Here is a 17,170-nt window from a genome sequence, read left to right as displayed (position 1 = left end):
CTCTGAAGTTTCTGCTGCACTTTGCTGGCATTCCTTGCTCAACACACTGGAATCTCAGAACAGCAGCATTAGGAAATTGCATGCTTTGGTTGAGAAGTCTTCCAAAAGGGCACACTTCTGATGAGATGACTAGTGAAATCTTGTCAACGTTACAAAACAAGTCCAACTGAACGTGATTACCTCTCCTGTAAGCTAGATTCCACATTAACACTTTAAGTGTGGACACCAAAAAACAAGCAGTACTAATGAAAAGCTGGCACACTTTTCAGCAGAGTGCCAAGTGAACTTGCCACAGAATGCTGCACCCAAAGTCCACTCTCAAGTGTAAAGTGACCACCACCTGCTGCCTCAGAAAGAGGACTGAAACACATAAGGTGGCATCTTGGCCATCTCCGTGAAACTTCAACTACCTTTTATAATGGATAAAGTGGTGAATACTTGTAGTTTAGAGTTCTGAGGCCTCCAGCTCAAGCAATGAATGCAGAGCATGGAATATCCCACCCGATTTTAGTCGATAACGTGTTCATTTTTATGGGTAGCATGGCCGAGCGGTCTAAGGCGCTGGATTAAGGCTCCAGTCTCTTTGGGGGCGTGGGTTCGAATCCCACTGCTGCCAAACTCTTTTTAACAAAATCCCTACCCTCTAGGGCTCAAGCTTCTCTGATCTTGCTCCTGCAATTTACTGCAGTTCCTTTCCCAACTCACTGGAATCTCAAAAAACACTTACCTCTCTGCTTTAGCAGCATTAGAAAAGCTGCAATCATTGCATGTTTTGTTTGATACATGATACATACATATAATATGCATGTTGTGCACATATTACATACATGCTACACACACTACACACATATGACATACATGTTACACACATGTGACACACGTGCTACTTACATATTACACACATAGTTCACACATATTACACAAATGTTACATACATATGATATACATGTTGCATGCATGTTACATACATGTCACACTCATGTTACACACCATTTAGACACAATTTTACACACGTCACATGCATGTTACACATATTACACACATATAACATACATGTCATACACATCACATACATGCTACACACATATGACATGCATGTCACACACATGTTACATTAATATGACACACATATGACATGCATGTTGCACATATCTTACATACATGTTACACACATATGGCATGCATATGACATGCATGGTACACACATGTTACATACATGTTACACATATGACACACAATACACATATGGCATACATATCACACATATTACATACGTGTTACACACATATTACACAGATTATACATACATATGACATACATGTTGAATACATGTTACATACATGTCATACACTTATGAAATACATGTTACACACGTTACATACATTTGACACACATGACATACATGTTACATACATGACATACATGTTACATACATGTCACATACAAACAATGAATGCAGAGCATGGAATGTAGACTGTCATGCCTCTTTTTAGTCCTTAGCAAGAGCAATTGCACAGGTAGCATGGCCGAGCGGTCTAAGGCGTTGGATTTAGGCTCCAGTCTCTTTGGAGGCGTGGGTTCAAATCCCACTGCTGCCAAGCTCTTTTAACAAATGCCTATCCTTGATTGCTCAAGCGTCTCTGAAGTTTCTGCTGCACTTTGCTGGCATTCCTTGCTCAACACACTGGAATCTCAGAACAGCAGCATTAGGAAATTGCATGCTTTGGTTGAGAAGTCTTCCAAAAGGGCACACTTCTGATGAGATGACTAGTGAAATCTTGTCAACGTTACAAAACAAGTCCAACTGAACGTGATTACCTCTCCTGTAAGCTAGATTCCACATTAACACTTTAAGTGTGGACACCAAAAAACAAGCAGTACTAATGAAAAGCTGGCACACTTTTCAGCAGAGTGCCAAGTGAACTTGCCACAGAATGCTGCACCCAAAGTCCACTCTCAAGTGTAAAGTGACCACCACCTGCTGCCTCAGAAAGAGGACTGAAACACATAAGGTGGCATCTTGGCCATCTCCGTGAAACTTTAACTACCTTTTATAATGGATAAAGTGGTGAATACTTGTAGTTTAGAGTTCTGAGGCCTCCAGCTCAAGCAATGAATGCAGAGCATGGAATGTCCCACCCCATTTTAGTCGATAACGTGTTCATTTTTATGGGTAGCATGGCCGAGCGGTCTAAGGCGCTGGATTAAGGCTCCAGTCTCTTTGGGGGCGTGGGTTCGAATCCCACTGCTGCCAAACTCCTTTTAACAAAATCCCTACCCTCTAGGGCTCAAGCTTCTCTGATCTTGCTCCTGCAATTTACTGCAGTTCCTTTCCCAACTCACTGGAATCTCAAAAAACACTTACCTCTCTGCTTTGGCAGCATTAGAAAAGCTGCAATCATTGCATGTTTTGTTTGATACATGATACATACATATAATATGCATGTTGTGCACATATTACATACATGCTACACACACTACACACATATGACATACATGTTACACACATGTGACACACGTGCGACACACGTGCTACTTACATATTACACACATAGTTCACACATATTACACAAATGTTACATACATATGATATACATGTTGCATGCATGTTACATACATGTCACACTCATGTTACACACCATTTAGACACAATTTTACACACATGTCACATGCATGTTACACATATTACACACATATAGCATACATGTCATACACATCACATACATGCTACACACATATGACATGCATGTCACACACATGTTACATTAATATGACACACATATGACATGCATGTTGCACATATCTTACATACATGTTACACACATATGGCATGCATATGACATGCATGGTACACACATGTTACATACATGTTACACATATGACACACAATACACATATGGCATACATATCACACATATTACATACGTGTTACACACATATTACACAGATTATACATACATATGACATACATGTTGAATACATGTTACATACATGTCATACACTTATGAAATACATGTTACACACGTTACATACATATGACACACATGACATACATGTTACGTACATGTCACGTACATGTCACATACAAACAATGAATGCAGAGCATGGAATGTAGACTGTCATGCCTCTTTTTAGTCCTTAGCAAGAGCACTTTCACAGGTAGCATGGCCGAGCGGTCTAAGGCGCTGGATTTAGGCTCCAGTCTCTTTGGAGGCGTGGGTTCAAATCCCACTGCTGCCAAGCTCTTTTAACAAATGCCTATCCTTGATTGCTCAAGCGTCTCTGAAGTTTCTGCTGCACTTTGCTGGCATTCCTTGCTCAACACACTGGAATCTCAGAACAGCAGCATTAGGAAATTGCATGCTTTGGTTGAGAAGTCTTCCAAAAGGGCACACTTCTGATGAGATGACTAGTGAAATCTTGTCAACGTTACAAAACAAGTCCAACTGAACGTGATTACCTCTCCTGTAAGCTAGATTCCACATTAACACTTTAAGTGTGGACACCAAAAAACAAGCAGTACTAATGAAAAGCTGGCACACTTTTCAGCAGAGTGCCAAGTGAACTTGCCACAGAATGCTGCACCCAAAGTCCACTCTCAAGTGTAAAGTGACCACCACCTGCTGCCTCAGAAAGAGGACTGAAACACATAAGGTGGCATCTTGGCCATCTCCGTGAAACTTCAACTACCTTTTATAATGGATAAAGTGGTGAATACTTGTAGTTTAGAGTTCTGAGGCCTCCAGCTCAAGCAATGAATGCAGAGCATGGAATATCCCACCCGATTTTAGTCGATAACGTGATCATTTTTATGGGTAGCATGGCCGAGCGGTCTAAGGCGCTGGATTAAGGCTCCAGTCTCTTTGGGGGCGTGGGTTCGAATCCCACTGCTGCCAAACTCTTTTTAACAAAATCCCTACCCTCTAGGGCTCAAGCTTCTCTGATCTTGCTCCTGCAATTTACTGCAGTTCCTTTCCCAACTCACTGGAATCTCAAAAAACACTTACCTCTCTGCTTTAGCAGCATTAGAAAAGCTGCAATCATTGCATGTTTTGTTTGATACATGATACATACATATAATATGCATGTTGTGCACATATTACATACATGCTACACACACTACACACATATGACATACATGTTACACACATGTGACACACGTGCTACTTACATATTACACACATAGTTCACACATATTACACAAATGTTACATACATATGATATACATGTTGCATGCATGTTACATACATGTCACACTCATGTTACACACCATTTAGACACAATTTTACACACGTCACATGCATGTTACACATATTACACACATATAACATACATGTCATACACATCACATACATGCTACACACATATGACATGCATGTCACACACATGTTACATTAATATGACACACATATGACATGCATGTTGCACATATCTTACATACATGTTACACACATATGGCATGCATATGACATGCATGGTACACACATGTTACATACATGTTACACATATGACACACAATACACATATGGCATACATATCACACATATTACATACGTGTTACACACATATTACACAGATTATACATACATATGACATACATGTTGAATACATGTTACATACATGTCATACACTTATGAAATACATGTTACACACGTTACATACATATGACACACATGACATACATGTTACATACATGACATACATGTTACATACATGTCACATACAAACAATGAATGCAGAGCATGGAATGTAGACTGTCATGCCTCTTTTTAGTCCTTAGCAAGAGCAATTGCACAGGTAGCATGGCCGAGCGGTCTAAGGCGTTGGATTTAGGCTCCAGTCTCTTTGGAGGCGTGGGTTCAAATCCCACTGCTGCCAAGCTCTTTTAACAAATGCCTATCCTTGATTGCTCAAGCGTCTCTGAAGTTTCTGCTGCACTTTGCTGGCATTCCTTGCTCAACACACTGGAATCTCAGAACAGCAGCATTAGGAAATTGCATGCTTTGGTTGAGAAGTCTTCCAAAAGGGCACACTTCTGATGAGATGACTAGTGAAATCTTGTCAACGTTACAAAACAAGTCCAACTGAACGTGATTACCTCTCCTGTAAGCTAGATTCCACATTAACACTTTAAGTGTGGACACCAAAAAACAAGCAGTACTAATGAAAAGCTGGCACACTTTTCAGCAGAGTGCCAAGTGAACTTGCCACAGAATGCTGCACCCAAAGTCCACTCTCAAGTGTAAAGTGACCACCACCTGCTGCCTCAGAAAGAGGACTGAAACACATAAGGTGGCATCTTGGCCATCTCCGTGAAACTTTAACTACCTTTTATAATGGATAAAGTGGTGAATACTTGTAGTTTAGAGTTCTGAGGCCTCCAGCTCAAGCAATGAATGCAGAGCATGGAATGTCCCACCCCATTTTAGTCGATAACGTGTTCATTTTTATGGGTAGCATGGCCGAGCGGTCTAAGGCGCTGGATTAAGGCTCCAGTCTCTTTGGGGGCGTGGGTTCGAATCCCACTGCTGCCAAACTCCTTTTAACAAAATCCCTACCCTCTAGGGCTCAAGCTTCTCTGATCTTGCTCCTGCAATTTACTGCAGTTCCTTTCCCAACTCACTGGAATCTCAAAAAACACTTACCTCTCTGCTTTGGCAGCATTAGAAAAGCTGCAATCATTGCATGTTTTGTTTGATACATGATACATACATATAATATGCATGTTGTGCACATATTACATACATGCTACACACACTACACACATATGACATACATGTTACACACATGTGACACACGTGCAACACACGTGCTACTTACATATTACACACATAGTTCACACATATTACACAAATGTTACATACATATGATATACATGTTGCATGCATGTTACATACATGTCACACTCATGTTACACACCATTTAGACACAATTTTACACACATGTCACATGCATGTTACACATATTACACACATATAGCATACATGTCATACACATCACATACATGCTACACACATATGACATGCATGTCACACACATGTTACATTAATATGACACACATATGACATGCATGTTGCACATATCTTACATACATGTTACACACATATGGCATGCATATGACATGCATGGTACACACATGTTACATACATGTTACACATATGACACACAATACACATATGGCATACATATCACACATATTACATACGTGTTACACACATATTACACAGATTATACATACATATGACATACATGTTGAATACATGTTACATACATGTCATACACTTATGAAATACATGTTACACACGTTACATACATATGACACACATGACATACATGTTACGTACATGTCACGTACATGTCACATACAAACAATGAATGCAGAGCATGGAATGTAGACTGTCATGCCTCTTTTTAGTCCTTAGCAAGAGCACTTTCACAGGTAGCATGGCCGAGCGGTCTAAGGCGCTGGATTTAGGCTCCAGTCTCTTTGGAGGCGTGGGTTCAAATCCCACTGCTGCCAAGCTCTTTTAACAAATGCCTATCCTTGATTGCTCAAGCGTCTCTGAAGTTTCTGCTGCACTTTGCTGGCATTCCTTTGCTCAACACACTGGAATCTCAGAACAGCAGCATTAGGAAATTGCATGCTTTGGTTGAGAAGTCTTCCAAAAGGGCACACTTTTGATGAGATGACTAGTGAAATCTTGTCAACGTTACAAAACAAGTCCAACTGAACGTGATTACCTCTCCTGTAAGCTAGATTCCACATTAACACTTTAAGTGTGGACACCAAAAAACAAGCAGTACTAATGAAAAGCTGGCACACTTTTCAGCAGAGTGCCAAGTGAACTTGCCACAGAATGCTGCACCCAAAGTCCACTCTCAAGTGTAAAGTGACCACCACCTGCTGCCTCAGAAAGAGGACTGAAACACATAAGGTGGCATCTTGGCCATCTCCGTGAAACTTTAACTACCTTTTATAATGGATAAAGTGGTGAATACTTGTAGTTTAGAGTTCTGAGGCCTCCAGCTCAAGCAATGAATGCAGAGCATGGAATGTCCCACCCCATTTTAGTCGATAACGTGTTCATTTTTATGGGTAGCATGGCCGAGCGGTCTAAGGCGCTGGATTAAGGCTCCAGTCTCTTTGGGGGTGTGGGTTCGAATCCCACTGCTGCCAAACTCCTTTTAACAAAATCCCTACCCTCTAGGGCTCAAGCTTCTCTGATCTTGCTCCTGCAATTTACTGCAGTTCCTTTCCCAACTCACTGGAATCTCAAAAAACACTTACCTCTCTGCTTTGGCAGCATTAGAAAAGCTGCAATCATTGCATGTTTTGTTTGATACATGATACATACATATAATATGCATGTTGTGCACATATTACATACATGCTACACACACTACACACATATGACATACATGTTACACACATGTGACACACGTGCTACTTACATATTACACACATAGTTCACACATATTACACAAATGTTACATACATATGATATACATGTTGCATGCATGTTACATACATGTCACACTCATGTTACACACCATTTAGACACAATTTTACACACATGTCACATGCATGTTACACATATTACACACATATAGCATACATGTCATACACATCACATACATGCTACACACATATGACATGCATGTCACACACATGTTACATTAATATGACACACATATGACATGCATGTTGCACATATTTTACATACATGTTACACACATATGGCATGCATATGACATGCATGGTACACACATGTTACATACATGTTACACATATGACACACAATACACATATGGCATACATATCACACATATTACATACGTGTTACACACATATTACACAGATTATACATACATATGACATACATGTTGAATACATGTTACATACATGTCATACACTTATGAAATACATGTTACACACGTTACATACATATGACACACATGACATACATGTTACGTACATGTCACATACAAACAATGAATGCAGAGCATGGAATGTAGACTGTCATGCCTCTTTTTAGTCCTTAGCAAGAGCACTTTCACAGGTAGCATGGCCGAGCAGTCTAAGGCGCTGGATTTAGGCTCCAGTCTCTTTGGAGGTGTGGGTTCAAATCCCACTGCTGCCAAGCTCTTTTAACAAATGCCTATCCTTGATTGCTCAAGCGTCTCTGAAGTTTCTGCTGCACTTTGCTGGCATTCCTTGCTCAACACACTGGAATCTCAGAACAGCAGCATTAGGAAATTGCATGCTTTGGTTGAGAAGTCTTCCAAAAGGGCACACTTCTGATGAGATGACTAGTGAAATCTTGTCAACGTTACAAAACAAGTCCAACTGAATGTGATTACCTCTCCTGTAAGCTAGATTCCACATTAACACTTTAAGTGTGGACACCAAAAAACAAGCAGTACTAATGAAAAGCTGGCACACTTTTCAGCAGAGTGCCAAGTGAACTTGCCACAGAATGCTGCACCCAAAGTCCACTCTCAAGTGTAAAGTGACCACCACCTGCTGCCTCAGAAAGAGGACTGAAACACATAAGGTGGCATCTTGGCCATCTCCGTGAAACTTTAACTACCTTTTATAATGGATAAAGTGGTGAATACTTGTAGTTTAGAGTTCTGAGGCCTCCAGCTCAAGCAATGAATGCAGAGCATGGAATGTCCCACCCCATTTTAGTCGATAACGTGTCCATTTTTATGGGTAGCATGGCCGAGCGGTCTAAGGCGCTGGATTAAGGCTCCAGTCTCTTTGGGGGCGTGGGTTCGAATCCCACTGCTGCCAAACTCCTTTTAACAAAATCCCTACCCTCTAAGGCTCAAGCTTCTCTGATCTTGCTCCTGCAATTTACTGCAGTTCCTTTCCCAACTCACTGGAATCTCAAAAAACACTTACCTCTCTGCTTTGGCAGCATTAGAAAAGCTGCAATCATTGCATGTTTTGTTTGATACATGATACATACATATAATATGCATGTTGTGCACATATTACATACATGCTACACACACTACACACATATGACATACATGTTACACACATGTGACACACGTGCTACTTACATATTACACACATAGTTCACACATATTACACAAATGTTACATACATATGATATACATGTTGCATGCATGTTACATACATGTCACACTCATGTTACACACCATTTAGACACGATTTTACACACATGTCACATGCATGTTACACATATTACACACATATAGCATACATGTCATACACATCACATACATGCTACACACATATGACATGCATGTCACACACATGTTACATTGATATGACACACATATGACATGCATGTTGCACATATCTTACATACATGTTACACACATATGGCATGCATATGACATGCATGGTACACACATGTTACATACATGTTACACATATGACACACAATACACATATGGCATACATATCACACATATTACATACGTGTTACACACATATTACACAGATTATACATACATATGACATACATGTTGAATACATGTTACATACATGTCATACACTTATGAAATACATGTTACACACGTTACATACATATGACACACATGACATACATGTTACGTACATGTCACATACAAACAATGAATGCAGAGCATGGAATGTAGACTGTCATGCCTCTTTTTAGTCCTTAGCAAGAGCACTTTCACAGGTAGCATGGCCGAGCAGTCTAAGGCGCTGGATTTAGGCTCCAGTCTCTTTGGAGGTGTGGGTTCAAATCCCACTGCTGCCAAGCTCTTTTAACAAATGCCTATCCTTGATTGCTCAAGCGTCTCTGAAGTTTCTGCTGCACTTTGTTGGCATTCCTTGCTCAACACACTGGAATCTCAGAACAGCAGCATTAGGAAATTGCATGCTTTGGTTGAGAAGTCTTCCAAAAGGGCACACTTCTGATGAGATGACTAGTGAAATCTTGTCAACGTTACAAAACAAGTCCAACTGAACGTGATTACCTCTCCTGTAAGCTAGATTCCACATTAACACTTTAAGTGTGGACACCAAAAAACAAGCAGTACTAATGAAAAGCTGGCACACTTTTCAGCAGAGTGCCAAGTGAACTTGCCACAGAATGCTGCACCCAAAGTCCACTCTCAAGTGTAAAGTGACCACCACCTGCTGCCTCAGAAAGAGGACTGAAACACATAAGGTGGCATCTTGGCCATCTCCGTGAAACTTTAACTACCTTTTATAATGGATAAAGTGGTGAATACTTGTAGTTTAGAGTTCTGAGGCCTCCAGCTCAAGCAATGAATGCAGAGCATGGAATATCCCACCCGATTTTAGTCGATAACGTGTTCATTTTTTTGGGTAGCATGGCCGAGCGGTCTAAGGCGCTGGATTAAGGCTCCAGTCTCTTTGGGGGCATGGGTTTGAATCCCACTGCTGCCAAACTCCTTTTAACAAAATCCCTACCCTCTAGGGCTCAAGCTTCTCTGATCTTGCTCCTGCAATTTACTGCAGTTCCTTTCCCAACTCACTGGAATCTCAAAAAACACTTACCTCTCTGCTTTAGCAGCATTAGAAAAGCTGCAATCATTGCATGTTTTGTTTGATACATGATACATACATATAATATGCATGTTGTGCACATATTACATACATGCTACACACACTACACACATATGACATACATGTTACACACATGTGACACACGTGCTACTTACATATTACACACATAGTTCACACATATTACACAAATGTTACATACATATGATATACATGTTGCATGCATGTTACATACATGTCACACTCATGTTACACACCATTTAGACACAATTTTACACACATGTCACATGCATGTTACACATATAACATACATGTCATACACATCACATACATGCTACACACATATGACATGCATGTCACACACATGTTACATTAATATGACACACATATGACATGCATGTTGCACATATTTTACATACATGTTACACACATATGGCATGCATATGACATGCATGGTACACACATGTTACATACATGTTACACATATGACACACAATACACATATGGCATACATATCACACATATTACATACGTGTTACACACATATTACACAGATTATACATACATATGACATACATGTTGAATACATGTTACATACATGTCATACACTTATGAAATACATGTTACACACGTTACATACATATGACACACATGACATACATGTTACGTACATGTCACATACAAACAATGAATGCAGAGCATGGAATGTAGACTGTCATGCCTCTTTTTAGTCCTTAGCAAGAGCACTTTCACAGGTAGCATGGCCGAGCAGTCTAAGGCGCTGGATTTAGGCTCCAGTCTCTTTGGAGGTGTGGGTTCAAATCCCACTGCTGCCAAGCTCTTTTAACAAATGCCTATCCTTGATTGCTCAAGCGTCTCTGAAGTTTCTGCTGCACTTTGCTGGCATTCCTTGCTCAACACACTGGAATCTCAGAACAGCAGCATTAGGAAATTGCATGCTTTGGTTGAGAAGTCTTCCAAAAGGGCACACTTCTGATGAGATGACTAGTGAAATCTTGTCAACGTTACAAAACAAGTCCAACTGAACGTGATTACCTCTCCTGTAAGCTAGATTCCACATTAACACTTTAAGTGTGGACACCAAAAAACAAGCAGTACTAATGAAAAGCTGGCACACTTTTCAGCAGAGTGCCAAGTGAACTTGCCACAGAATGCTGCACCCAAAGTCCACTCTCAAGTGTAAAGTGACCACCACCTGCTGCCTCAGAAAGAGGACTGAAACACATAAGGTGGCATCTTGGCCATCTCCGTGAAACTTTAACTACCTTTTATAATGGATAAAGTGGTGAATACTTGTAGTTTAGAGTTCTGAGGCCTCCAGCTCAAGCAATGAATGCAGAGCATGGAATGTCCCACCCCATTTTAGTCGATAACGTGTCCATTTTTATGGGTAGCATGGCCGAGCGGTCTAAGGCGCTGGATTAAGGCTCCAGTCTCTTTGGGGGCGTGGGTTCGAATCCCACTGCTGCCAAACTCCTTTTAACAAAATCCCTACCCTCTAGGGCTCAAGCTTCTCTGATCTTGCTCCTGCAATTTACTGCAGTTCCTTTCCCAACTCACTGGAATCTCAAAAAACACTTACCTCTCTGCTTTGGCAGCATTAGAAAAGCTGCAATCATTGCATGTTTTGTTTGATACATGATACATACATATAATATGCATGTTGTGCACATATTACATACATGCTACACACACTACACACATATGACATACATGTTACACACATGTGACACACGTGCTACTTACATATTACACACATAGTTCACACATATTACACAAATGTTACATACATATGATATACATGTTGCATGCATGTTACATACATGTCACACTCATGTTACACACCATTTAGACACAATTTTACACACATGTCACATGCATGTTACACATATTACACACATATAGCATACATGTCATACACATCACATACATGCTACACACATATGACATGCATGTCACACACATGTTACATTGATATGACACACATATGACATGCATGTTGCACATATCTTACATACATGTTACACACATATGGCATGCATATGACATGCATGGTACACACATGTTACATACATGTTACACATATGACACACAATACACATATGGCATACATATCACACATATTACATACGTGTTACACACATATTACACAGATTATACATACATATGACATACATGTTGAATACATGTTACATACATGTCATACACTTATGAAATACATGTTACACACGTTACATACATATGACACACATGACATACATGTTACGTACATGTCACATACAAACAATGAATGCAGAGCATGGAATGTAGACTGTCATGCCTCTTTTTAGTCCTTAGCAAGAGCACTTTCACAGGTAGCATGGCCGAGCAGTCTAAGGCGCTGGATTTAGGCTCCAGTCTCTTTGGAGGTGTGGGTTCAAATCCCACTGCTGCCAAGCTCTTTTAACAAATGCCTATCCTTGATTGCTCAAGCGTCTCTGAAGTTTCTGCTGCACTTTGTTGGCATTCCTTGCTCAACACACTGGAATCTCAGAACAGCAGCATTAGGAAATTGCATGCTTTGGTTGAGAAGTCTTCCAAAAGGGCACACTTCTGATGAGATGACTAGTGAAATCTTGTCAACGTTACAAAACAAGTCCAACTGAACGTGATTACCTCTCCTGTAAGCTAGATTCCACATTAACACTTTAAGTGTGGACACCAAAAAACAAGCAGTACTAATGAAAAGCTGGCACACTTTTCAGCAGAGTGCCAAGTGAACTTGCCACAGAATGCTGCACCCAAAGTCCACTCTCAAGTGTAAAGTGACCACCACCTGCTGCCTCAGAAAGAGGACTGAAACACATAAGGTGGCATCTTGGCCATCTCCGTGAAACTTTAACTACCTTTTATAATGGATAAAGTGGTGAATACTTGTAGTTTAGAGTTCTGAGGCCTCCAGCTCAAGCAATGAATGCAGAGCATGGAATATCCCACCCGATTTTAGTCGATAACGTGTTCATTTTTTTGGGTAGCATGGCCGAGCGGTCTAAGGCGCTGGATTAAGGCTCCAGTCTCTTTGGGGGCATGGGTTTGAATCCCACTGCTGCCAAACTCCTTTTAACAAAATCCCTACCCTCTAGGGCTCAAGCTTCTCTGATCTTGCTCCTGCAATTTACTGCAGTTCCTTTCCCAACTCACTGGAATCTCAAAAAACACTTACCTCTCTGCTTTAGCAGCATTAGAAAAGCTGCAATCATTGCATGTTTTGTTTGATACATGATACATACATATAATATGCATGTTGTGCACATATTACATACATGCTACACACACTACACACATATGACATACATGTTACACACATGTGACACACGTGCTACTTACATATTACACACATAGTTCACACATATTACACAAATGTTACATACATATGATATACATGTTGCATGCATGTTACATACATGTCACACTCATGTTACACACCATTTAGACACAATTTTACACACATGTCACATGCATGTTACACATATAACATACATGTCATACACATCACATACATGCTACACACATATGACATGCATGTCACACACATGTTACATTAATATGACACACATATGACATGCATGTTGCACATATCTTACATACATGTTACACACATATGGCATGCATATGACATGCATGGTACACACATGTTACATACATGTTACACATATGACACACAATACACATATGGCATACATATCACACATATTACATACGTGTTACACACATATTACACAGATTATACATACATATGACATACATGTTGAATGCATGTTACATACATGTCATACACTTATGAAATACATGTTACACACGTTACATACATATGACACACATGACATACATGTTACGTACATGTCACATACAAACAATGAATGCAGAGCATGGAATGTAGACTGTCATGCCTCTTTTTAGTCCTTAGCAAGAGCACTTTCACAGGTAGCATGGCCGAGCGGTCTAAGGCGCTGGATTTAGGCTCCAGTCTCTTTGGAGGCGTGGGTTCAAATCCCACTGCTGCCAAGCTCTTTTAACAAATGCCTATCCTTGATTGCTCAAGCGTCTCTGAAGTTTCTGCTGCACTTTGCTGGCATTCCTTGCTCAACACACTCCAGAACAGCAGCATTAGGAAATTGCATGCTTTGGTTGAGAAGTCTTCCAAAAGGGCACACTTCTGATGAGATGACTAGTGAAATCTTGTCAACGTTACAAAACAAGTCCAACTGAACGTGATTACCTCTCCTGTAAGCTAGATTCCACATTAACACTTTAAGTGTGGACACCAAAAAACAAGCAGTACTAATGAAAAGCTGGCACACTTTTCAGCAGAGTGCCAAGTGAACTTGCCACAGAATGCTGCACCCAAAGTCCACTCTCAAGTGTAAAGTGACCACCACCTGCTGCCTCAGAAAGAGGACTGAAACACATAAGGTGGCATCTTGGCCATCTCCGTGAAACTTTAACTACCTTTTATAATGGATAAAGTGGTGAATACTTGTAGTTTAGAGTTCTGAGGCCTCCAGCTCAAGCAATGAATGCAGAGCATGGAATGTCCCACCCCATTTTAGTCGATAACGTGTTCATTTTTATGGGTAGCATGGCCGAGTGGTCTAAGGCGCTGGATTAAGGCTCCAGTCTCTTTGGGGGCGTGGGTTCGAATCCCACTCCTTTTAACAAAATCCCTACCCTCTAGGGCTCAAGCTTCTCTGATCTTGCTCCTGCAATTTACTGCAGTTCCTTTCCCAACTCACTGGAATCTCAAAAAACACTTACCTCTCTGCTTTAGCAGCATTAGAAAAGCTGCAATCATTGCATGTTTTGTTTGATACATGATACATACATATAATATGCATGTTGTGCACATATTACATACATGCTACACACACTACACACATATGACATACATGTTACACACATGTGACACACATGCTACTTACATATTACACACATATTACACAAATGTTACATACATATGATATACATGTTGCATGCATGTTACATACATGTCACACTCATGTTACACACCATTTAGACACAATTTTACACACATGTCACATGCATGTTACACATATTACACACATATAACATACATGTCATACACATCACATACATGCTACACACATATGCCATGCATGTCACACACATGTTACATTAATATGACACACATATGACATGCATGTTGCACATATCTTACATACATGTTACACACATATGGCATGCATATGACATGCATGGTACACACATGTTACATACATGTTACACATATGACACACAATACACATATGGCATACATATCACACATATTACATACGTGTTACACACATATTACACAGATTATACATACATATGACATACATGTTGAATGCATGTTACATACATGTCATACACTTATGAAATACATGTTACACACGTTACATACATATGACACACATGACATACATGTTACGTACATGTCACATACAAACAATGAATGCAGAGCATGGAATGTAGACTGTCATGCCTCTTTTTAGTCCTTAGCAAGAGCACTTTCACAGGTAGCATGGCCGAGCGGTCTAAGGCGCTGGATTTAGGCTCCAGTCTCTTTAGAGGCGTGGGTTCAAATCCCACTGCTGCCAAGTTCTTTTAACAAATGCCTATCCTTGATTGCTCAAGCGTCTCTGAAGTTTCTGCTGCACTTTGCTGGCATTCCTTGCTCAACACACTGGAATCTCAGAACAGCAGCATTAGGAAATTGCATGCTTTGGTTGAGAAGTCTTCCAAAAGGGCACACTTCTGATGAGATGACTAGTGAAATCTTGTCAACGTTACAAAACAAGTCCAACTGAACGTGATTACCTCTCCTGTAAGCTAGATTCCACATTAACACTTTAAATGTGGACACCAAAAAACAAGCAGTACTAATGAAAAGCTGGCACACTTTTCAGCAGAGTGCCAAGTGAACTTGCCACAGAATGCTGCACCCAAAGTCCACTCTCAAGTGTAAAGTGACCACCACCTGCTGCCTCAGAAAGAGGACTGAAACACATAAGGTGGCATCTTGGCCATCTCCGTGAAACTTCAACTACCTTTTATAATGGATAAAGTGGTGAATACTTGTAGTTTAGAGTTCTGAGGCCTCCAGCTCAAGCAATGAATGCAGAGCATGGAATGTCCCACCCCATTTTAGTCGATAACGTGTTCATTTTTATGGGTAGCATGGCCGAGTGGTCTAAGGCGCTGGATTAAGGCTCCAGTCTCTTTGGGGGCGTGGGTTCGAATCCCACTCCTTTTAACAAAATCCCTACCCTCTAGGGCTCAAGCTTCTCTGATCTTGCTCCTGCAATTTACTGCAGTTCCTTTCCCAACTCACTGGAATCTCAAAAAACACTTACCTCTCTGCTTTAGCAGCATTAGAAAAGCTGCAATCATTGCATGTTTTGTTTGATACATGATACATACATATAATATGCATGTTGTGCACATATTACATACATGCTACACACACTACACACATATGACATACATGTTACACACATGTGACACACATGCTACTTACATATTACACACATATTACACAAATGTTACATACATATGATATACATGTTGCATGCATGT

General features: G+C 40.4%; 13 non-coding genes across 13 annotated transcripts; all 13 read left to right on the top strand.

The window, feature by feature from the left end:
* The first annotated feature begins 534 nt into the window (after positions 1–534).
* On the top strand, positions 535–616 carry TRNAL-AAG (transfer RNA leucine (anticodon AAG)). Its single transcript has one exon. It is a non-coding gene; the product is annotated as a tRNA-Leu (tRNA).
* Positions 617–1,516: 900 nt separating this feature from the next.
* TRNAL-UAG (transfer RNA leucine (anticodon UAG)) lies at positions 1,517–1,598 on the top strand. Its single transcript has one exon. It is a non-coding gene; the product is annotated as a tRNA-Leu (tRNA).
* Positions 1,599–2,172: 574 nt separating this feature from the next.
* TRNAL-AAG (transfer RNA leucine (anticodon AAG)) lies at positions 2,173–2,254 on the top strand. The gene has a single exon. It is a non-coding gene; the product is annotated as a tRNA-Leu (tRNA).
* A 904-nt stretch (positions 2,255–3,158) lies between these two features.
* On the top strand, positions 3,159–3,240 carry TRNAL-UAG (transfer RNA leucine (anticodon UAG)). Its single transcript has one exon. It is a non-coding gene; the product is annotated as a tRNA-Leu (tRNA).
* A 574-nt stretch (positions 3,241–3,814) lies between these two features.
* On the top strand, positions 3,815–3,896 carry TRNAL-AAG (transfer RNA leucine (anticodon AAG)). Its single transcript has one exon. It is a non-coding gene; the product is annotated as a tRNA-Leu (tRNA).
* A 900-nt stretch (positions 3,897–4,796) lies between these two features.
* On the top strand, positions 4,797–4,878 carry TRNAL-UAG (transfer RNA leucine (anticodon UAG)). Its single transcript has one exon. It is a non-coding gene; the product is annotated as a tRNA-Leu (tRNA).
* A 574-nt stretch (positions 4,879–5,452) lies between these two features.
* Positions 5,453–5,534, top strand: TRNAL-AAG (transfer RNA leucine (anticodon AAG)). Its single transcript has one exon. It is a non-coding gene; the product is annotated as a tRNA-Leu (tRNA).
* A 904-nt stretch (positions 5,535–6,438) lies between these two features.
* TRNAL-UAG (transfer RNA leucine (anticodon UAG)) lies at positions 6,439–6,520 on the top strand. Its single transcript has one exon. It is a non-coding gene; the product is annotated as a tRNA-Leu (tRNA).
* Positions 6,521–7,095: 575 nt separating this feature from the next.
* TRNAL-AAG (transfer RNA leucine (anticodon AAG)) lies at positions 7,096–7,177 on the top strand. The gene has a single exon. It is a non-coding gene; the product is annotated as a tRNA-Leu (tRNA).
* Positions 7,178–8,715: 1,538 nt separating this feature from the next.
* On the top strand, positions 8,716–8,797 carry TRNAL-AAG (transfer RNA leucine (anticodon AAG)). Its single transcript has one exon. It is a non-coding gene; the product is annotated as a tRNA-Leu (tRNA).
* Positions 8,798–11,944: 3,147 nt separating this feature from the next.
* Positions 11,945–12,026, top strand: TRNAL-AAG (transfer RNA leucine (anticodon AAG)). The gene has a single exon. It is a non-coding gene; the product is annotated as a tRNA-Leu (tRNA).
* Positions 12,027–14,517: 2,491 nt separating this feature from the next.
* TRNAL-UAG (transfer RNA leucine (anticodon UAG)) lies at positions 14,518–14,599 on the top strand. The gene has a single exon. It is a non-coding gene; the product is annotated as a tRNA-Leu (tRNA).
* A 1,510-nt stretch (positions 14,600–16,109) lies between these two features.
* On the top strand, positions 16,110–16,191 carry TRNAL-UAG (transfer RNA leucine (anticodon UAG)). Its single transcript has one exon. It is a non-coding gene; the product is annotated as a tRNA-Leu (tRNA).
* Positions 16,192–17,170: the final 979 nt, after the last annotated feature.

The sequence above is a fragment of the Lithobates pipiens genome, unplaced genomic scaffold (genome assembly GCF_037356315.1).
Source record: "Lithobates pipiens isolate NorthernLeopardFrog02 unplaced genomic scaffold, aLitPip1_a1.2 Scaffold_28, whole genome shotgun sequence".
Lineage (NCBI taxonomy): Eukaryota > Metazoa > Chordata > Amphibia > Anura > Ranidae > Lithobates > Lithobates pipiens.
Note: the sequence above shows the minus strand (reverse complement) of the source record. Positions and strands in the feature narration are given on the sequence as shown.